The sequence below is a fragment of the Colias eurytheme genome, chromosome 30 (assembly GCF_061535395.1).
Source record: "Colias eurytheme isolate Ceu_HAF_F1 chromosome 30, ilColEury1 Martin Lab GWU primary, whole genome shotgun sequence".
NCBI lineage: Eukaryota > Metazoa > Arthropoda > Insecta > Lepidoptera > Pieridae > Colias > Colias eurytheme.
The window spans coordinates 4,596,274-4,621,611 of NC_143009.1; the positions used below are offsets into that span (position 1 = coordinate 4,596,274).

Here is a 25,338-nt window from a genome sequence, read left to right on the forward strand (position 1 = left end):
CTTCGGGAGTACCTAAAATATTGAGGCTGCCAACATGCAAATAACAGAGGTACGTTTTTTTTTTAAATAGAATTGGTTGAATTTTGAAAAAAGTAAGTATCCTGTATACATACAATGAACTTCGGCCATTTACTATCATTTCCAAATTTACGATAATAGTTTTAGGTACAGATTGTTTCAATTGAAATATATGTGAGAGAATTACAACAGAGTAGTAGTTAAGTAGTTATGTGGCTATACCTTCCTATTACAATGTACTCTATGGTGTACAACATAATGTGATAATTATAATTAACTAGCGGTCCGCCCCGGCTTCGCCCGTGGTACATATTTACGTTTTCTCTACATTAAAACCATCCTCGTACTTCAAGGAATATAATAAAAAAAGAATTATCGAAATCGGTTCAGCCGTTCTCGAGTTATGCGCTTACCAACACATTTTGCGATTCATTTTTATATATAAGAAGATTATGGAGAGTTATTTAAATTCTCCGACATATAAGTGTTACCCATCCATATCCACAATTGGTACCCATCCATAGGACGAACACGTCGGTTGCTTAACCCGCAAATAATTGCCTTTGGGCTTTGACGACAAATAGACAAGTGCGTTAGTTTTTGGTCTCTATTTTTTAAGAAGACTCTAATAAGAAATTATCTTACACTATCCAATTGCCGTATTCTCATACAAATTATAATGTCATGTTATTAATAATTGTTCTCAGAAAACCTAGTGCTATTTTAAAAACATGAAAAAAAACTTTCTCTCGTACTTTAATTCGATTTCTTTACAATTTCTTATTACATTGCGGCATTTCTTTGTTAGACTTATTCGAGTTTCAGTGAAAAGCAGCAATCTATACGAAAAGCTCTGAAAATACGATTCGAAATTTTAAAATTGCTACACGTATTTAGTCCCTAGTTACATACAAGCGTTCTAGACGTTTAATTGGCTGAATATTGCACATAAATTAAATTTAAACTCTATAGCAATCGAATAGGATTCTATTTCGAATGATAAGTTCTTATGTTGGCAGCGCGACATAATGACAGTTGTGAAAAAATTAAGAAAAAAAACGTCAAACGTCAGTTGTCTGCGGATCGGCGCAGAGGATAGACGTGGAGGTGTATTACTTTGTTTTATTTATTTTACGTAAAAGTGATTTTGGTGTCTTAAGCTTGTGCTTCAGTTTTAAATATAATCATGTTTTAAAGTGTAGTTAGTTTTTATTTTGTGTTACGCGAATGTGGATATTTTTAACTTGTAAAACAGGACTTTTACCGTAAGTAGATTTTATCAAGAGATTTCTTTAGATATTGTTTTAAATGGCTGTAAAGATTTACTTGGATAAAACCGTGGACAATTTAAGTTTGCGAATAAATAACGTGCGAGAGCTATAAAAAATTCCATAGAACTTATAAACTGCTTGACGATTTTTAATGTTTTTCTTGAATTACGATAGTTTATATTTTCAGTCATATACCTAATCAAAATATGTAGGTGTGGAATAAGAATAATATTATTTTGGTTCATTTATTTTTTTTTAAATAGGTAGATACCTATAGTTAGTAATATCGTAAAACTCACGAGCGACCGAAATTTAACTTAATTAAAATAAACTATCATTTAACAAGCAAAGCAAATTCCATCAAAACTAATTTCTCCGTTTGGACGTGTCAACGTTAATGACAAATTAGACTCATTTCTTCTTTGTGATAACGGATACTCAAGTACAGTCAGCGAATTAACACTGTGTGGGTAGTAAAAAAGTCATTTTATGAAAACATTCTTAATAAAAGTAATTAAATTTAAAGTAAAAAATTCAAACTCAATTTATCTATTTATTCATTTGAATTTCTCCTACTGGATACATAATATTATGAATATATCCAACATAGGTACCTACTTACTATAAAAAACGTAACTCTTTTTAGTGCAGTCGGATAACAATATACATACATACATAAAAATTTTATTTTTAATTTATTATGTGGCTGAAAATTATGTATTTGTAAACAAATAAAAAATGAAAATAATGTCTCTGGACAATATTCCAGAGGTGGCGCGAACACCCTGTGATGACGGGTGCCTTTACAAAAAAAAAAAAAAAAACTATATACATACCTAAACCAGGACCAGCTTTCAAAGAAAGAAGGATCGTCAAAGTCGGTTCACTCATCGAAAACGATTTTTTCCTCAATAAAATAATTATATGTAAAATAAGTATACCCAGGGCGAAAAGCTAGTTAATCTATATTTCTATAGAATTAGTGAAAATGAAAATGAAAATTTATTTATTTCAGCAAAAAACACAATAACAATACAAATTTAACAAGATTAGAATTTGTTTATTTGTTTGAACGCTCTAATCTCAGGAACTAGTGGTTCGATTTGAAATATTGTTACGGTGTTAGATAGCCCATTTGTCGAGGAAGGCTATAGGCTAATATCATCACGCTAAGACCAACAGGAGCTGAGCAATGCGGGTAAAACCGCGGGGCACAGCTAATCTATATATAAACGACGAAGGTGTGTAGACAACAATGCAACCCGATGAAGCATGAACCCGCGACCCACAAGGTTATTTGGAAATTAATATAAATGTTTCAGGCGTGGGTTCGATTCCCACGGAGTTTCAAGTGTATGGGGAATTGATTAAATATGTGTATCAAAAATTGATTAGGCTTTGGTTGTTTTACAGATTTATGTTCATCATTGTCACTATGATCTGTTTTGTTTTTATTACAGAAAAAATATCATATTATATTTACTAGCCTTAATGCAAAATTGTGTAGGTATGTCTGTCTTTCCATCACGACACAACGGAGCGATTTTATGATACGATTTTTGTGTCTATAAATGTCTATCAACTAGACATTTCAATTCCAAGGAAATTCCTTTCATTGTTTTATTTATTACTAGAGGTCCGCCCCGGCTTCGCCCGTGGTACATATTTCGCAATAAAAGGTAGCTTATGTCCTTTCTCGGGTATCAAAATATCTCCATACCAAATTTCATGCAACCAATTTGCAGTAGTTATTTTTTTATGCAACCAATTCAGTAGTTTAGGCGTGATTGAGTAACAGACAGACAGACAGAGTTTCTTTCGCATTTATAATATTAGTATCTATGGATTTCATATATTTATTGCACGCCTCATAAGCGAAGCGTTGAGGTGGGTACTACTGTCACTTCGCGCAAAACATCTGATTTTTCAAACTTAAAATGTCTTTATGTATCATACATTGCACTTGTAAGATAATACATACACACACATATTAAGAAAAAACACTATTTTTAACGTTCATGATATTTTTGATGTCATTTTTGTTATTTAAACTAGTTAAAAAACAGTTTAAAAAAGTTCTGTCTTGGACGTCCGTGTGTCTGTATGTGCGGATCCTTTTTCTTGTTAACACGATAGCGACCGAAAAACTTTACTAATCGAGTCTTTTTTTTTCTCTTACGCTTGAGTATGCTCAGGAATAGAACCCTTTCATTTTTCAGGGTCTGATTCGATGTGGTTTAATTGTTATTAAATAAACAAAAATAATAATTAATAAATATTTATTAAAAAAAAATTATGAGGCGTGCACTTTTGGATTTTCCAAATTATTATTTGGGTCTAGATATTATCGCATATAGATTCTATATATTTAAACCATAATACAGTGCAACCTTAATATAACGTACCTCAATATAACGATTTCCTCGATTTAACGAATTTTTCGTAATCCCCTTGAATTGTCCATAAGATTCAATACAAAATATCCCTTTACATTACGAACATTTTTTGCGAACAACCTCTTTATAACGAATTTTTAACTATCAAGAAAAGTATAAATACCTCTAATTAACGAATTTCGTCAACCCAAAACCTTTATATAAAGTTCCAACCAATGTAATGATTCTTAATCTCATAGTATGTGATTCATGTCACGTCAGGTTTCGACATGCTTTTGTTCGTAAAACGATCATTTTTGTTTAATTTAAATTGGAAAGTAATGTGGACACTGCTGCTCGTCACTATTGTTAAAGATTCAAGTTGAAATGGATCAGAAACGTAAAAGACCTCTTTATAACGAATTTTAGACCAACCTAACCTCAACATAACGAACCTCAGTTCAACGAATTACTTGATATAACGAATATTTATTTGTTCCCTTCAGATTTGTTATATCGAGGTTGCACTGTATAATCTTTATTGTCATATTTTATCATCATCATCAGATATTCTGTTTCCATTACAGAAACAATGTAGATATATAAAAATACTAGCGGTCCGCCCCGGCTTCGCCCGTGGTACCTACATGTTTAAACTATCCTATCTCTCAAGTTGGATCGAACTGCACATGGTGTGCGAATTTTATTATAATCGGTTTAGTGGTTTAGGAGTCCATTGAGGACAAACATTGTGACGAGAGACGAGATTTATATATATGTATTAAGATTAATTATTTATTTCTAATTGGACAATGTTATGACTAACGACACTTCGTTATTATAAAAATAAACATTGTTTGTTTATTTATTCTACTTCGAATCCTGTTACAATTACTATTTCTCAGAACCATATGAAAGTGTTCTTTCATGTCAACTAAATAGTAAATTTCACATTATCTATGAAGTAATAACAATTATTAAGGATAGTTAAAATATTTTTTCTTGTAATTCTAGTGGTAAGGAAACAGAGGTTATTTTACCGTTAAAGGTTAAAAGTTTTATGTACAAGTAGTTTTTCTTAGAAATTAATATAGTTAAAAAATAATTTGGAAAATCCAAAAGTGCACGCCTCATAATTTTTTTTAATAAATATTTATTAACTATTATTTTTGTTTATTTAATAACAATTAAACCACATCGAATCAGACCCTGAAAAATGAAAGGGTTCTATTCCTGAGCATACTCAAGCGTAAGAGAAAAAAAAAGACTCGATTAGTAAAGTATTTCGGTCGCTATCGTGTTAACAAGAAAAAGGATCCGCACATACAGACACACGGACGTCCAAGACAGAACTTTTTTAAACTGTTTTTAAACTAGTTTAAATAACAAAAATGACATCAAAAATATCATGAACGTTAAAAATAGTGTTTTTTCTTAATATGTGTGTGTATGTATTATCTTACAAGTGCAATGTATGATACATAAAGACATTTTAAGTTTGAAAAATCAGATGTTTTGCGCGAAGTGACAGTAGTACCCACCTCAACGCTTCGCTTATGAGGCGTGCAAAACACGCTTAAACTCATGAAATTATTGTACTGTCACCGATCCTTGATAAGTGTACAAAGTTTGAATTAAATCTGTCCGTTTAATTGTCTAAAGGAGTCTGTAACATACAAACATACAGGTGAAGTTAATATTAAGTATATGCGATGTATCGTTAAGATTCGTCTTACTAATAATAAGATGATAAGTAAACAATAGTGCTTATTTCATTGATTCCTAGATATAAAATACAAGCATATACTTTGTCACGCAATTGATCGAAGCCATAGATCCCTGAGCAATCGATATTCTTTCAATAATTAATTATTATTGAAAGAATTTATATTTGTTTTGTGACCTATAGCGTATTTTTTTGCAATTTTTTACAAAATCGTCATAAGGCAGATCGAAATTCGAGCCCTGCATGACACACTATTTTTTGCAACTTGCAAAAGTTCAATACAAAATTTTCGATTCGCAAAAAATCGACAAAAAATCTTTTGTTCGCACCCTTTTTATAACCCTACTCAATAAAAGGTATAAAAAATATTAATAAAGGTTTTTTAAATCAATAATCCGAAAGCGTGACTGATTTGGAAAAAAATACCCCGTTTTTGGTGTAAAATAGGGATTTTGTGAAATTGTGTAATGTCGCGAATAGAAGTGCGTTTGAAATTGAATTACTTTTTTTATAATGTTCTGTTTAGTTTGTTGTATTTGGTTTATTCATTTAGACTTTAAATTACAGTTCATTTAAGTAGATAATCAATCAATCATGATTTCTATTACGAAGTATAATATATAATATTATTATCTTGTACAATATGCTGTATGTCTTAACTTAACTGTATACTTACTTGAAAAACGACCAACTAGAGATTTAACAATAATTTTAAACATGAATAATACAGCTCTGTAACAGATAGACCAAGGATTTGTAGAAATTTTCTCCTACAATTTGGTTAGGAAATTCTGTAATCATTTTGATATTCCAAAAAAATAGGACCATAAAATAATGATCAACTAATTCATTATTATTTGCTTTACAATTTTGGCAAAAATTATAATCTATCTTTAAAAGAAAATTTTATTAAATTTTCACTTTACTCAACAACTGTACTCAAATAATTAGTACCGGTATTGAGTTTTGTATTTATTTTTGCACCAGTTGAAATCAGCTGCGCAGAAAGCGATGGAACAAAAGTTGTCGACCCGAAAGGGATGTGTACAATGCGTTTTTTTTTCTACTTTTTCGTAAACGTGTGGCGCTAGAATAGTGTGGATGTGATTAATTGTATTTATTTTGTTCGTAACAAAAAAGGCGTTTATTTGTACTAGTAATAAATAATATTAAATAAATAAATATAAAAAGTTGCCTGCGACCAAGCAAACACTACAAAATTCATATTTAAATTCAAATTATATTTGTTATGTATTGTGTACTATTATTGCTCTTTAGATTATTTATTTGTACGGAAGTAACTCAAACTTAAACATTTATTTATTCAATTAGACTTCTTATAGAAGCACTTTCGAATCGCCATTACATATTTTTAACATTTTACCACCGGTTCGGAAAGCAGTATATGGAGAAGAACCGACAAGAAACCCCATAGTTGATCTTTTAAAATCATGTCAATATTACAATTTAATTTTACATATTAATTATTACTCAGTGTCGTGAGTCCGACTCGCACTTGACCGATTTTTTATAATGTATACGTAATACATAAAAGCATAATATAACATAGTAAAGCCGAGTATAGTAAAATGCTTATGTATTTGTTATAAAATTTTAAACACAGCTTACTATACGCACTAGATTAATAACAAATAACAGCATATCCATACAAATCTTTCGTATAATCATCGAAAAAAGGTAAAAAAACTAAATTCTGCGTCGAACAAAAGACGTATGGCACGCAATGTAGGGTTGGATAAATTGTTAAAAAATATAAAAAAAAAAACCTAAAAAAAGGATACTTGTTAAATTTCGCACTTTTTTGATAAACACCATTTTTGCAGAATTAATTACTTTTAACGGATTTAAAACATGATTGCATTTTGCCCATTTCAAACATTTTATAGTAAGAGTGCTGACGATAAATTTAAGAAAGAAAAACTTTTTGAATTAGTATTTGGACTAAAAGATTAGCATTTCTTATAGCCCATGGGCCATGGTCATACTTACCTTATACTGTTATACATATTATAAAGTTTCTATGGATGTTAATTACTCTTTCAAGCAAGAACAGCTGACCAGATCGATATGAAATTTAGCAAAGAGATAGATTATAATCTGAATTATTATTTATACGAGTCACAAGGCTTTTGTGACTCGAGTACTCGTGGAGTGTATGCTTATATAAACAACATATTCTACAGAGAGATTCGAACTTACGTTCCTTTCATCAAAATATGTAGGCTCGTACCTATTACCGTTTCAATTACAAATAAATCGTTTTTAATGAAACCGTCGTGCCGAGCACACGCGTCAGAAGTGAAACTTCTTTGGCAAGATTCAAAGATACGAAAATCACCTTACTACAAGATGTGACGGTTTTGCCATGACATTTGCGACCTTGAAATTTTACTCTCAACGTGCCTAAAGAAGTTTCACTTCAAAAATATTTTCAAACTCACCTGATTTCACATGACGAAATCATTCTTCATACCCCATTTACCCAAATAGTAGCCTAAGAGCTATTTAAACTTTAAATCATAAAAAATATATGAAAGTAAACATTTATCCGCCACCTCCTGTACTATAAACCACATCAAACCGGTTCAGAACCCGGTCAGGGCGAAAAAAAATGTCTGCCAACCGTCTACCGCCGGCCGACGAGTTTTACTTTGCTTTCCTAAGTTATACTTAATTGAGGAAACCTAACTTAGTACTTTGGTGAATAAATACTAGAAATTTTATAGAAATTGATTTTATTTGTCGGTGAATTGAATAACGTGTCGACGACAACGATATATTTTAAGTGTTTCATCCAAATTGTCGATTTTAAAACATCGATTGCAATGAAATTTTTTTTTCTTTTATAAGTTTTTTTAACTACCTACTTATTTTATTAAGGGCCGATTTTTCAATCCTTGGTTAAAATGTATCCGTCTAATAAAGTATTACACGAACTTATTAAAATGTCACCTGTAAACTGTCAAATACGGGCAATTAGAATACATTTTTGAAATGGTAGTTTAATACGTTATTCGACGAATAAGTTTTTACCAAGGATTGAAAAATCAGTCCTAAATTGTTACAATGTTTGTATTTGTATTTATTTATATGCACGTTCACACATATTAAGCATTACTATGAAACCACTTATTATTTGACGAAGCTGCCTTTGAAGTGTCATAAACATCCGCGAATTATAACCAACTAGATTTCCGACCGTGGCTTCGCCCGCGTTTTCAAAGGAAAGCCCTCATAGTTCTCGTTCCTGTAGGATTTCCGGGATAAAAAGTAGCTTATGTACTATTCTGGGTCTTCAGCTACCTACATAGGTACCAAATTTAATTGTAATCGGTTCAGTAGTATTTGCGTGAAAGAGTAACAAACATACATCCATCCTCACAAACTTTCGCATTCATAATATTATATAGAATGTATTTTTAACACTATCTCGCTCCTGTTGTTTTACTAGTAATAACTAATAAGTACATTTAATTCCACTAAATATTCTGCCTTTTCAGAAGATTTCATGGAATTCGGTTCAGCAGTTGTTGAGTGACAAAAGCGTCTGATATTTTGACGATTTACAACTGTTTTATCTTTGGATAATTTGTAGAATAGGAATTAGATTATTGTTCACATCTTAGGACATGTTTTCAGTCCGTCAGTCAGTCAGTTCAGTCTATTAATTGGGCTAGAAATAAAAAAAATGCAAATGCTTTGGGAAAAAAATATTGCATGTACGCTGTTTGATTTGTAGGTACTTAAAGTTGGTGTTAATTAATTCATTTAAATTTAATTTGTAATCAATATATTATGCACATTGCCAATATTACTGGAATATAGGGATGACATTAATTTCTACATTATTTATATCACGGCTTTATATTGAAAAACATGTAAAAATCCCTCACAAAATTTTGCACATTTTCTCAACTTAATTTTGACATGAGCTCATTTTCTTAACCTCACTTTGACAGACGTTAACTAAATTCAAATAGAGACATCTTCACATTTTCTCAGAACGTGCGAGCGGGACACAGGATACGGCTGTCCCGCTCCCGCATGGGCGTGCGCATGACGTCACAGCTTGATAATTGTCACCGGATACAAGGCAGACACGCTCGAATGTATAGTATAGTTGAAGAGCTGGGTTATAGGATTTAACGACTAAAAAGGCAGGTTTTAAAGCTGCTTTTTAAGACAATTTTACTAGACATATGTTTCCGCCCGCGGCTTCGCCCGCGCAGTCAAAGAAAAACCCGCATAGTTCCCGTTCCCGTGGAATTTCCGGGATTGCGTCATTTTCCCGGGATAACAAGTAGCCTATGTCCTTTCTCGGGTATCATAATATCTCCATACCAAAATTTCATGAAAATTGGTTCAGTAGTTTAGGCGTGATTGAGTAACAGACAGACAGACAGAGTTACTTTCGCATTTATAATATTAGTATGGATAGAAACTTTAGACTAGATTTTTACACGGATAGATTTAATTCAAACTTTGTACACTTATTAGGCACCGGTGACAATACAATAATTTCATGAGACATTGAAAAACTAACAAAACCAAATCCGTTTTCGTAATGATTATACGTGAAAACAAACATAGCAAATAGCAATATTCGAAAATAATATATGTGCATAAAACACTAACCAGTTAACATCTAAACAGATAAACAATAAATAGTCATGTTAAAGTTCGATGTAATATTTTCACATCTGCCAATCTGCACTGAAAGATTTCAAAGGAGATAGGAGACCATGAAAATAATAAAAATATTCGTAATTTGTATATTATCGTTAATAATAGCTCTACAATGAACCAATTTTGATAGAAGTAGACGGTTTAGTTCATTGAATATTATTATTTCAATTATTACACCAATTTTGCAGTAAAATATAAGGTTATACAAGTTTGAAAAAAAACCATTAACATTTAAAATGTCATTCGTTCTTTCGTTAATATTTATTTAACCATCATAATAACTACAGTCATTAAAATTATCCCCATCTCTCCGACTATAAACATCATACAATGTTGGAAATCGTATCAAATAATATACCGCTTGTTTCACAGTTATCAGACAAGTGACAACAAACATATAAACTGATATTGTACGCATGTCAGGTAGTTCTCCGAAATAATTGATGTAAATAATGACTGACTAGCTTCATACCGCGGTTTTACTTGCGTGATGTGTCAAATGTGTAGAAAATAATGTTGAAAAATAAAACATAGATCCCTAAAAAGTAAATTGTTAGTTTTATGAGATACTAGTGGTCCGCCCCGGCTTCGCCCGTGGTACATATTTCGCAATAAAAGGTAGCCTATGTCAGGTATCAAAATATCTACATACCAAATTTCATGCAAATTGGTTCAGTAGGTAGTTTAGGCGTGATTGAGTAACAGACAGACAGACAGAGTTACTTTCGCATTTATAATATTAGTATGGATAGTATGGATTTTACAAGAATGCACTAATTATACACTATTATATCCTTGTCCTTTGATATATTCATTTCAGTGTGCCTACATATAGGTATTATATTTAGCTTTTCAATTATTTTTTGTGTTTATTTAATTTATATTTAAAAATTTCAGAACTGAAGTACAACCAACACGTTCAACATATCTCAAGAATTTCGCTCCAAGAACATCTTTCGACACGCCTTCGCTTCGCTACACTTCACATCGCTTCGCTTCGCAATTAAACAATGAAGGTAAATAGTAGGTAGTTTTTCTATCGCGTTTAACAACTTCGCGATATATTCTATATTGTTATTTATATTTTACTAGCTGCGCTCCGCGGTTTCACCCGCGTGGCTCCGCTCCTGTTGGTCTTAGCGTGATGATATTATATTATAGCCTATAATAGCCTTCCTCGATAATGGGCTATCTAACACCGAATGAATTTTTCTGATGGGTGTTGGTGAAATCAGCCCTTTTTTTATCAAAATAAGCCTTTCTTGGTAAAAATGGAACGTAAAACAACCTAAGTTGTTGAATTTGATATTTTTTGTTATAAGGCATTCATCATCATCATCATCAGCCCATATACGTTCCTGCTGGGACACGGGCCTCCTATGAGGGTACAGGCCATAATCCACCACGCTGGTCAAGTGCGGGTTGGCGGATGACACATGTCGTCGAACTTTTGATTCTTCGACATGTCGGTTTCCTCACGATGTTTTTCTTCACCGTTCGAGCAGTGGTGATGTTACAACATGCGCAGATAAATTGAAAAATCAATTTATTTCCTGCGCGCTCGCCTGGTCTCGAACCCCGGACTTATCGATTCGAAGTCCGAGGTCTCACCACTGAGCCACCACTGCTCATAAGGCATTGAAATGCTTTAAAAATCGGATTGCCGTGCAAGGATGCGGGTTCGAATCTCGTGATCGATTTTTTTCTATTCCTTATAAATTTATTACCTAAGTTGTATTTAAACCCTAGAAACACTAACACATACAAAATTTCGCATTTATCATATTAGTAAAGTAGTAAAGTAATCCTTATTCTTCTCACATTTCCTTTCCTACCAGGTTGCCTGGCAGAGATTGCTGTGTAGCAATAAGGCCGCCTATTGTGCAAAATTTTTGTACCTTATTAGTTTGTACTACATTTCCTACATGGTTTTGTACAATAAAGTGTTATCTTCTTCTCTTATACATCTTCTTATATATAAAAATGAATCGCAAAATGTGTTGGTAAGCGCATAACTCGAGAACGGCTGAACCGATTTCGATAATTCTTTTTTTATTATATTCCTTGAAGTACGAGGATGGTTTTTATGTAGAGAAAACGTAAATATGTACCACGGGCGAAGCCGGGGCGGACCGCTAGTATATATATAAAAATGAATCGCAAAATGTGTTGGTAAGCGCATAACTCGAGAACGGCTGAACCGATTTCGATAATTCTTTTTTTATTATATTCCTTGAAGTACGAGGATGGTTTTTATGTAGAGAAAACGTAAATATGTACCACGGGCGAAGCCGGGGCGGACCGCCAGTAAATAAATAAAAATAATAGTTAATATGCATATGCATGCATGCATATGCAGTGACATAGATTTCTTAGCACTTAGGTTTCTTCCTATAAGTCTAACTAAGGTACAGGTCAGGTCATTAACCCCGATGGTCGTTTGTAAAAGAGTTTTAGGGTTTCCAGGAACCCATAGCAAAACGTCTGCCAAGTTTGTAAACTTGATAACGCAAGTTATAATTATTATAATTTTATTTTTAACTAGCTGTTGCCTGTGACTTCGCCCACGTGACGTTTGCGAATGTCTTTTGAATTAATAAGGATAAAAATATAACATTTTTAGAGACGATAACCACAATACTACTATACTAATATTATAAATGCGAAAGTTTGTAAGAATGTATGTATGTTTGTTAATTGTTACTCTTTCACTCGAAAATAAAACGATTTGAACAGCTACTCGTCTTGCCTATAGTTTTCCTTGATAAATGGAATGCTAACATAGAAAGATTTTTTTTAAATTGGACCCGCAGTTCCTGAGATTATAGCTCGTTCAAGCAAACAAATGAACTCTTCAGTTTTATTTTTTATATTAGTAAGCAAGTATATCTAATAATATTAAAGCTAAAAGAGTTTGTTTGTTCCTATTTAAGGCTATATATATCATCACGCTAAAACTTCGGGTAAAACCATGGGGCACAGCTAGTATCTCATCTAAAACATAAGCCTTTATGACGCAGTCGGGTAATAGATCTAAAAATAAATACTAATTTGTTTTGTCTAGCTTTCAATAATATTTTATTTAACATGAAAGACTCCTACGATATTTCAAAATGAATGAATAATTTCAAATTGATATTTACCACCTACGTACTTACATTTGAATGTTTATGAAAGTCTGTCACGATTTCATGTCTAAACGGGTGAACAGATTTTGATAAATTTTGATATAGGCAAAATAGTAATAGTTGAATATTGGAATAGATGATACTTTGGGTTTGTAAAACTAACAAATTTAGTGAAATTACTGCTTAAAGTTTAATTTTTGTACACTAGGTAATCCTATAGAACGTCTTAAAAATATTAAGCATAATATGTCACCCAGAAATACAGCTTTCTTTTAGTGAAAGTGTTATCAAAATTGATTCAACAATTACTGAGCTTATCCACTTCAAATAAAAAAACAATCAATTAAAATATTTCCTGCATACAGCACCTCCTTTTTCTAATCAATTACAATTCCTGAAAATTAACACTATCACAGTAAAAACCATTTTTCAGTCTTGTAAAAATTATACCAAACAATATTTGTGTATAAACCAATGTATAATTATATTTTCAATTCATAAATGAAAATATCCCATAAAATTTCAATCGACCGAAACTCTTAAAACTTTACACTCCCGTTTTCAGTCGGTTAAAATTCACGACTGCATGGGATGAACCTACGACCTTACCAAGGGTCACTCGTCTACGACTAGAGGTCAATAACCTATTATAGATACCATATTGTAGACAGCACGTGGGTGTATATTTTCTATTTATCCCATAAATAATTGTATTTTTCTTTTAATTATTTATTTATTTTGTTCTTTGAAATTCCCTTAAAATAATAATATATAATATGTATTTTCTTTGAATTTATTTTTTTGTTAAAATTCAATGCTTCCTGTGATTTCTCGTAATTATGAGGCTATTTGTTTAATGAATCTGAAATCATATTTATTTAACCAAAATAAATATATGAAAATTACAATTACATACCTAGTATAAAAAATTTGTCCGTATATCTACATGTTTTTTTTCAAAACTACTGTGCTCATTTTAACGAGATTTTCACGGATAGATAGCTTGTTATAATCAGTGACTGCTATCAAGTGACCTGTAAAGAACAAAGGGTTATAAATAAGTTACCCAAATAACTTAAAAATAACTTGATGAAGTAACGTTCACAACATAGGGTTTGGAGCTAACTGACCTACGACAACCGCGTACTTATTAAGCTTGTTTTTCTAGCTTGTAACAGTAACTTCGTTCCAATTGATTTTCATAATAACTTGTAGCATTGAGAGATAATGTATCTACTTATATGCAGAAGTATTTTCAAATTCGATTCAGTAGTTTCGTAGATAATTAGGGTTTTGGTACTTGAATAGTAGAGAAAATTTTTACTACGTTAAATAATGTTTTTTTTTTGTTATTAAAATAGTAATAACTACAAAGTCTAATTTCGCATCTAATTTTGACTATTGACTAACCTGAGTTTCAATACTGCCAACTGCAAACCCATTTAACAATTATGGTGCATTTACACATTCGTGCGAATATCGAGGCGAATAACGAATTCGCATATGTAAGCAGTGCATTCTTATCGCCTAGTTTACGTATCTATACTAATATTATAAATGCGAAAGTAACTCTGTCTGTCTGTCTGTTACTCAATCACGCCTAAACTACTGATCCAATTTGCATGAAATTTGGCATGGAGATATTTTGATACCCGAGAAAGGACATAGGATAGGTTTTATCCCAGAAATCCTACGGGAACGGGTTTTTCTTTGAAAACGCGGGCGAAGCCGCGGGCGGAAAGCTAGTTCGCGATAAGAGTGGTTTTTAGGACGCAATCAAGAGGAAGATGAATGTGTAAACAGTATTACAGTAGTTCGCAACGACGATGTTTGATGTATTTCGTCGAGTGTCGAGGCGAACAGCGAACATGAATGTGCAAATACACCATCACACATTCGTCTTCTCTTGATTACGTCCCGCGAATAGTGACTGCACTGTTACGAATACGAATTCGCGAATCTCAAGACTTAAGCTTCACGGATTTGTCAATTCGCGCGAATTCAGGACAACGTCTATCGAGTCAGCTAGTCTTCTTTATATATAAAAACTAGCGGCCCGCCCCGGCTTCGCCCGTGGTACATATGAAAAATAGATGTTGGCCGATTCTCAGACTTACCCGATATGCACAGAAAATTTAATGAGAATCGGTCCACCCGTTTCGGAGGAGTATGCAGACTAACATTGTGACACGAGAATTTTATATATAAGATGAATCGCAAAATTTGTTGGTAAGCGCATAACTCGAGAACGGCTGAACCGATGTCGATAATTCTTTTTTTATTATATTCCTTGAAGTACGAGGATGGTTCTTATGTAGAGAAAACGTAAACATGTACCACGGGCGAAGCCGGGGCGGACCGCTAGTATACAATAAAATACAATTCGAATGTGTAAATGCACCACAATCGAAATTTGGAATCGCTAACAAAATACCGGCACGTCGGCAACTCAGTGTGCGTCTGTCCGCGGCGCGGGTAGGGTGTCTGGCCGTCTAGACGGGGTGTAGGGGGTGTCTAGACAGCTGATCTGTAGACCTATACGTATACATAGTAATATACTATGGATAAGGACTGAGCTTCCTACTCTGTAGTGTGTCAAAGTTTTAGTACGGGCACAGTATAAATTACAATATGTACGGGTTTGTAAGGAATATCGCGTAGAAATGCGTTGTCTTTTATTTTGAACTAGCTGTGCTCTGCAGTTTAACCGGCATTGCTCCACTCCTGTTGGTCTTAGTGTTATGATAAATAGCCTATAGCCTTCCTCGATAAATGGGCTATCTAACACCGAAGGAATTTTTCAAATCGGACCAGTAGTTCCTGAGATTAGCGCGTTAAAACAAACAAATTCTTCAGCTTTATAATATTAGTATAGATTAAAGGTTGTGATTAAGTATTGATTTTTTTTTGTGTTAAATTAATTATAAATTTTTTTCACTCGAATAGTTAATTGACTGGTTTCTTTCTGGAGGATTCGATTTCCAAAGCTTAACTTTGTCTTAACTGTGTCAAACTTTAAGTTATTGTTATTAAGTAATATTTTGCTTCGGGGTTGTTAGTTGTTATTTCTCATATAGATGTTCGTAATAAACTACTTTCTTTCTGTAAGTTAGTCTATCTGTTTCGCTATGAAAATAAATATTTCGTTTGATTGTAGGCGAATGTCTAGATTTTGAAGAAGGTTTCAAAGCCGCAATTTTCTGAGAGACATATAGATTTAACTTCGCAACCAGTTTTAAAATTAAATGATGTACAGTGCAACCTTAAGGGTGCTATAACAGATTTTTAGCAAAAACCGCTATTTTACGGTACAATTTTAACTCAAAGCACTTACACGTGAGAACAAAGTAATATCTTAATTTAAAGATAATATATTCAGTTCTACGATAATCTTATAAAAATTGTACGACGTCATACAAAATTGTCGCTGAAATACGATTTTCCCAGCACAATGATGGCATAAAATGCAAAAAAATGGGGTCTAAACCGGTACACTTTTAAGAAAATTAAAAGCCTAATCTATCTTCTTACCTATAAATTATTGAGGGATATATAGTCCTTTATAGATTGTGATAATTTTTTTGTATCTAAATCAAAATTTTATTTCAATTATTAGCTAAATTAAAAATACTTGTCGATTTCTTCATACATTTTGCTCTCGCGGGTCGTCAGACCGCGCTCAGAAGCGCTCTTGGAAGGACGGGTGTATCGCTCCTCGTCCCAAAAATAAAAACGAATTAGAAAAAGATTATTGTGCGTATACTGCCGTTTTCGTGATTTGAAATATTTGATACTTTATAAGAGTAAACTGTATAAGTTTCATATTCTAATTATTTGTAATTTAAAATTATGTTTTAAAAATTATGTTGACTGAGATCCTCTTTTTTTATGGGTTGTTGAACGGATTGGTGGGGTAAAGCAATTTGACAAAACTTAAATCCAAAATGGCGCCGACGAAAATTTGCCATCTTTTCGTCATGGGTGTCATTTTCATGGTTTTTGGGGTAGCTATTAACCAATATGAGGTCAAAATTAAAATCCAAGATGGCGCCGACGAAAAATTTGACATATTTTCGTCATGGGTGTCATTTTCATGGTTTTTGGGGTAGCTATTAACTAATATGAGGTCAAAACTAAAATCCAAGATGGCGCCGACGAAAATTTTACATCTTTTCGTCATGGGTGTCATTTTCATGGTTTTTGGGGTAGCTATTAACCAATATGAGGTCAAAAATAAAATCCAAGATGGCGCCGACGAAAATTTTACATCTTTCCGTGATGGGTGTCATTTTCATGGTTTTTGGGGTGGATATTACGCAATATGAGGTCAGAACTAAAATCCAAGATGGCGCCGGTGAAAATTTGACATCTTTTCGTCATGGGTGTCATTTTCATGAATTTTGGGGTGGATATTACGCAATATGAGGTCAGAACTAAAATCCAAGATGGCGCCGGTGAAAATTTGACATCTTTTCGTCATGGGTGTCATTTTCATGGTTTTTGGGGTAGCTATTAACTAATATGAGGTCAAAACTAAAATCCAAGATGGCGCCGACGAAAATTTTACATCTTTTCGTCATGGGTGTCATTTTCATGGTTTTTGGATTTAAGGGACCATAACTCACATAAATGCAATAGACCGTTGACTGACAAAAATTAAGCAAAAGTTCAATAGCAGTACAACTGTTGGTGTATTTTTGCATCATGTCTTATATAAAAATGATATCCTATAGAGATTTTTATGATTTAATTTTTATTTTACTTACTTTCATCTAAAATACTGAACCCACCCCATATTCTCATAGCTCACTGTGGAGCCAAGATTTATTGTAATTATTAATAATATCGGAAATTACATAATTAGAAAATGTTTTGTTTGTTTTATTGTACCTACTTACTAATACAAACTGAAAATTATTTTTTTAAAATAGATACTTCAGCTTCATAATATTAGTATTAGCATAGAATAAATATAAAATTGTAAATGTAAAATGACAGGACCTCATTACTAAGATTTCGTGTTTTTATCTGTCACCAGGTATCTCATGAAACGTGATAGGTAAACAGTTAAAATTTTGAGAGATGAGGTTATTTCCTTTACCGCTACCAATAGCAACAAATAAAAATATCGAGGATAAGCATCGGTTGGCGCGGTCATAATTTGGATGGATGATCAATTTTTTTGCAATATCTCTTAGATTTTTTGTACGGAAAAAGAAACAGCGTGCTTAAATAGAATAACAAAAACGTTAACATCTTTGTTATTTTATTTTAGTTTACTTCTTTATTATTAAGAAAATTACACCTATGACGAAAAGATGTCAAATTTTCGTCGGCGCCATCTTGGATTTTGGTTTTAACCTCATATTCGTTAATAGCTACCCCAAAAACCATGAAAATGACACCCATCACGAAAAAAGTCAAATTTTCGTCGGCGCCATCTTGGATTTTGGTTTTAACCTCATATTCGTTAATAGCTACCCCAAAAACCATGAAAATGACACCCATCACGAAAAAAGTCAAATTTTCGTCGGCGCCATCTTGGATTTTAGTTTTGACCTCATATTTGTTAAGAGCTACTCCAAAACCTTGAAAATGACACCCATGACGAAAAGATGTAAAATTTTCGTCGGCGCCATCTTGGATTTTAGTTTTGACCTCATATTGGTTAATAGCTACCCCAAAAACCACCCACACTTGCAAATGTGTTTACTACGTAGGAAAAGTTGAGATTTAAGAGTATCCTAGGTAATGTGTTATGTGACGAATACCTATAATTTATTTCATTCCGACTATTTTTCGGAATAACATACATTTAAGTACTAAGAATTGTATACAATGCCGGATTAATACAGTGCCAGTAACATCATATGTATGATAATAATTCTACATTTCTTAAAAAGCTTTGATATTGTATACAATTCATAGATTATTATTCAATGAAATAATGATGTAAAATAGTCACACTTTTTTAAGTTGTTTGAATATACTAACATACTTATTAGGATCGTACCTACTAATAAAAGTAACAAAATGAATTTTTAAAGTTCCCAGTAATCTTCTGGAATCAATTTCAATAAAAATACATAATATCAAAAATTAAAAATAATATCAAGTATGAAGATGGTCTATAAAATGGAATGCGCTATGTTTACGTGAGCGTGATATTGCCGCGAACAAAGTTACGTCGTTAGATACCTAAATTTGAGTAACGCAGATTTGTGACAGCGTCCTTAATATAACGTACCTCAATATAACGATTTCCTCGATTTAACAAATTTTTCGTAATCCCCTTGAATTGTCCATAAGATTCAATACAAAATATCCCTTTACATTACGAACATTTTTTGCGAACAACCTCATTATAACGAATTTTTAACTATCAAGAAAAGTATAAATACCTCTAATTAACGAATTTTGTCAACCCAAAACCTTTATATAAAGTTCCAACCAATGTAATGATTCTAAAAATCTCATAGTATGTGATTCATGTCGCGATAGGTTTCGACATGCTTTTGTTCGTAAAACGATCATTTTTGTTTAATTTAAATTGGAAAGTAATGTGAACACTGCTGCTCGTCACTATTGTTAAAGATTCAAGTTGAAATGGATCAGAAACGGAAAAGACCTCTTTATAACGAATTTTAGACCAACCTAACCTCAAATTAACGAACCTCAGTTCAACGAATTACTTGATATAACGAATATTTATTTGTTCCCTTCAGATTTGTTATATCGAGGTTGCACTGTATTTATATTGACGACGCGGTTGGCGCAGTGGTAAAGTAACTGCCTACTGAGCCGACGGTCCCGGGTTCGATCCCCGGTCAGGGCAAATATTTGTGTGATGAACTCAATTATTTGTTCTTGGGTCTGGGTGTTATTATCTATATATGTATTTATTAAGGCGTTACCCGGCAATTTCGACTATGTTCAACCTCTATAAAGTCTGGTACAACATAAAGCACAATACCGAAAAAAATATATAAAATAGGATGGTCTTTGGTCTTTAATTGCTCGCGAGGACTTTTTTCCAAAGTTAATAGATTTCTAGCCCTTAACTAGAGTCGTGGGTCCAATGGACCCAGGTTGAGTTTTTAAAGTCTCGTTTACTCCACGGCACTTACCGCAGAACCTCCCACTGCTCAGTACCTTCCTATAGTACGCCGGAGTGTAACCTGTGAGACAGACGTGTTCGGCTCGGTACTCCTTAAGTAGGTACTGACCTTTACAGGGGTCCACTGGACCCACGACTATAGATACGTATCTTTTTTATTTTCGTTATTAAATTTATTATTGTATTTTTATTTAGTTTATCGCTATGTAGAATCCCAGAAGTGTATGTGTTGATAACGAAGAGATGTTAGAACAATGGTTAAATGAAGAATTGTTAAGAAATGATGAAGACTCCGATGAAAACTCAACACCTACCCGTATTGCAGAAACTAAATCAGATAATGAGTTTTCCGATGATGATGTAGATTTTGTTGTTAGATAGAAATAAAAGGAAGCGATGTTCATTCTGTTTGCCTGGCAAAAGAGCAAAAACTGTACATTTGTGCACTAAATGCAGGGAGCCCATAGGCATGACTTGTGCAAATATAATTTGTAAATCTTGCACGTAATTAGGGATTGCTATTTTTTTTATATATAAGAGTTTTTAGTTTGTTTTTGTTTTTTCTAGGAAGCAACATACTTTTTTTAGTTAGATAAAAAAAATTGATTTAAAAAAAATAAAAATTTTGTTGAGATTTTTAATTTTTGTAAGACGCCTTTTTGTTGTATAAGAAAACAACGACTGATTTTATAAGTGAAATTATGTTAAGTAAATAAAAGTTCTAATTGTTGATTTTTATAATATATATTCTTCATAAACTAAAATATCATATTTTATTTAAATTTACATAAATAAATGCATAAATAAGTAATTAAAACCATTTAAAAATACATGGGTCTAATGGACCCACGACTATACACACGTAACAATTGTTCACGACTCTAGTTAAGGGCTAGAAAAAAAATGTGCCGTGGTCATCGATTTTTCCGCAAATACTCTATAAACTTCGTAACCTGCTGACTTAGAGCTCTGAAAATTTTATGTTTAATAAATCATCAGTTACACAACATTCCCTGACGAGGATTTTTTGTTTCACTGATTGGTATCTTTTTAAATACAAAATGCGAGGAAAAAAGAAGGTGCAGCGGGAGAGATTTGAGATCCGTCAAGTATGGTCAAGGTTATTAGCGCATGTATAAGCCTTAACCCGGCGTCATTGAGGTTGGGTCAAAATGACCCGGCATGTTTATAATTTACAATATCTTTGTAATTACGTGCACGATTGTGCTGTTCTTTGTAGTAGCTGGAGCTAATAATGTACATTAAACGTTTTGGAAGTGAAATCCTTTCGACGTCGAGTGTACTGGGAGCTACACGCGTGTATTTTCGAAAAAGGTAAATATGACCCATCCTCACAATTGATGTAACAATTTCGCGCCATGGCTAATTTATCGATTTTTACTGTTGTGTATGATTTCTTGGTGTCTGCAAACATTTTTTTTGATTGTTTCTGTGAATTTAATGTTTATGTTTGTCCAACAGGTACTTATTATAAAATAGGTACTATAAATGGATAGAATAGAAAATATCACGTATCATGGTGGGTTTAGACTCTTGTATGACTCAGACTTACCTTATTATGATGATGAAGTAGAAGAAGAGGATCATGTAAGAGTGCAGAGTGTGTTTCGAGCGGTGAAAAGTGAAAACCCGAATTCAATACCTTTTACAATAAAACTAAATATGGGGTTGACGTCGCTGATGAACATTGCGCCTCATATGATGTGAGTCGTAACTCCAAAAGGTGGCCCCTGACAATTTTTATGCCATGTTGGACACACAGGAATTAATGCGCTTATAATACGTCGCATAATTAAAAACAAACCAAACGATAAGCGACGTTATTTTTTGAAAAACTTAGGTCTTGCTCTGGTGACTGGTCATAGAACATTTGAAAATTCGCCAGAAATTGATCGATAGCAATGACAAATGAGCAGAGAATTTATTTGTGGATCATCAGAGGAGCCACCTGCAATTCCTGAAAAAGATGTTAAGTGTGTCCGGAAATAAAAATAGTAAAACAAAACATTTTTGTCAAGCTTGCCCTAAATTTATTTGTCCTGAACGCATCATGGCTTTCTGTATTGATTTCATTTACAACAAAGATTCTAATTAGCTTTGTTAAAGTTTTTTTCTAATATATTAGGCTTAAGTTTATAAAAATGCTATTTGTAACCAAAATTACTGGTTATTAGCGTAGGAATGACATGAAAACGTAAGAGGTCTATATTTTGTTCCTATTTTTATGAGTTTATGTCAAAATTGATTAAAGTGAATAAAACGGTGGTTAATTATTATTTTTATTTTATATTATCAAAACCAGAATACCTATAAACTATAATAATAACACAGAATACTTATTTTCTTAAAAAGTTTAATAATAACAGCTATAAAATATATGGGTAATATTGACCCACCTCAACGTTCGCGTATCTGTTTTCTACCACAATGACGCCGGGTTAAATATTATATTTATCGTCGCCTAGTACCCACAACACAAGCCTTAATTGAGCTTACTGTGGGACTAGGTCGATTTGTGTAATAATGTCCTTTAATATTTATTTATTATTATTATTTATTTATTATTTATATTTAATACTAGCCGATGAACAGATAGACTTTGTCTGAAGGCATAAGCTCTACGCATAGATTAAATATGTTAAACGAAAAATAACCTTCGGACGATAAAATACTATCTACCTAAATCACATTTTCCTGGCTTATAAACATTTTCCTGACTTATACAAATTTTCCTTATCTATATAAAGGAGAATGGGCATTTTACTATGGAAGTTGGGCCTGAACCCTTGAGTTGGACCAATACACATGAGATATTGTTTTTATAATAGATCATAACACATACATAACGGGAAAAATATATATAAAAAAATAATCAACCGGGTTTTTGTACAGTCACATCAAGTTTTATTTCTTTGTGTATAATATTTTTTGAAATAAATAACTCTTATAAGACAATGACAATATCTTTATGTTACTCCAATTCACTTTCACTTACAAATACGTACTAATCTTAAGCCTTCTAATAACCGAAATACACTAATATTATGTTTTGTAACAGGTACCTAGATACCGTGTTTATTATAATTCAACGTAGTTAGACGTTTTTTGTAGTTAAACTCAGTCACTCCAGTGACATTTAGATTTATATTTACTTCACTCGAATTAAAAACACCGTTTTGTGCGCAAAATAATAGCCTAATAAATAAAACTTTTTGCCTTGACTGTACAAGAACCCGGTTGATTTATTTTTTTATTTTATTTTTTTCGTAAGGTATGTGTAATGATCTATCACAAAAACAATATTTCGTGTGTATTGGTCTTAGCCCAAGTTTCAGGCCCAATTTGCCCATTCTCCTTTTCCTGACGTATAGAAATTTTCCTGACGTATAGAACTTCTCTTTATAATATGTAGATATATTATTTACCCACATACAAAATCCAAAAAGTGAAAATTTAGGCCCATATTAAAAAAAAAATTTAAGGCACAATTCCTACTAATAATATTATAAATGCGAAAGTACTCTGTCTGTCTGTCTGTTACGCTTTCCCGCTTAAACCTCTCAACCGATTTTGATGAAATTTGGCACAGACAATCTTTAGAACATAGGCCTTTTATTGAGAAATATGTACCACGGGCGAAGTCGGGGCGGACTGCTAGTTTTTTATAAAAAAAAATTTTTCCTTCTGTAAAAAAAGTGTAAATAACCAAATATCAAAAACTAAAATAACGTTATGCCAACAAAACGGTTTCTGTAACGAATCATAGATAAAAAAAGCGCATAAAGACTGTCCCGCGTCTTTGTGTTTTCTTTTTTTTATATTTTTGTTCGATTTTTAAAAAAACGCGCCAAACATCTGTTCTTGTTCCCACGGCTTTACCGTTCGCTGTTTTTTTTTAAACAGCCACACCTGTCGACCGCGAATTTTTAAGGAAAGCGAATATTTTGATTCGTTCACAAATGTTTTTTGTTTGATGTAAACATTGAACAAGAATAATAAAGAAATAGAGAGTGCATTTGAATTTGAAATATAAAACTGTAGTATTTTTAACTCAGATAAGAAATAAATAATTTTAATCTATTTGAAGTGGAACTTCTTTAGGCGCGTTGAGAGTATAATTTCATCGCGTCATGGAGTAAGGCGACGATGTTGGTATTTTTGGATCTTGCCAAAGAAGTTTCACTTCTGACACGTGTGCTCAGCACACACGCTCTTTTTTGCAAATTTCCATATCTCCATACAAAGATCGATAACTTTTCTGCTATAAAAAATATGCTTAAATACGCACTTGACTTCCTACTTATTCAAGTATGTACTTAACAAGAACAAACTCATCAGCTTTATAATATTAGTATCTTAGATATCTGTACCTAACCTAACCTATCTGGATATTAATCTCGGGAACTACTGGTCCGATTTGAAAAATTCTTTCGGTGTTAGATAGCCCATTTATCGAGGGAGGCTATAAGCTATATATCATCACGCTAAGACCAACAGGAGCGGAGCAATTCGGGTGAAACCGCGGGGCACAGCTAGTCCCTACTATAATATTATAAATGCGAAAGTAACTCTGTCTGTCTGTCTGTTACGCTTTCCCGCTTAAACCTCTCAATCGATTTTGATGAAATTTGGCACAGACAATCTTTAGACCCTGAGAAAGAACATAGGCTACCTTTTATTGCGAAATTTGTACCACGGACGAAGCCGGGGCGGACCGCTAGTATTTTATAAACTTACAAAAATGTTTCTCATTTCAGATGGTGGAGACTGGAGAGATGGACTGAGGGGGCTCATCAGCGGTTGCTACTAAGATGCTAAGTATCACATTAGTAAGTAGATTAGTGGAATAATTCTACTATACTAGAATTTCTACTATCTTGGTGTAAGTATTTACTGTCTTACCACAAAAAACTTTAGACAGGGTTAAACTTTAAGCGCGGGTTCTCTTTAATCTGGTTTTGTCGTATTTCACATA

The 25,338-nt window shown here is 32.8% G+C and overlaps 1 long non-coding RNA gene across 1 annotated transcript; it reads left to right on the forward strand.

Annotated features, from left to right (window-relative positions):
- On the forward strand, nt 1-25,338 carry LOC149895810 (uncharacterized). The gene is made up of 3 exons (XR_016458428.1): nt 1-49; nt 10,995-11,113; nt 25,121-25,338. It is a non-coding gene; the product is annotated as an uncharacterized LOC149895810 (long non-coding RNA).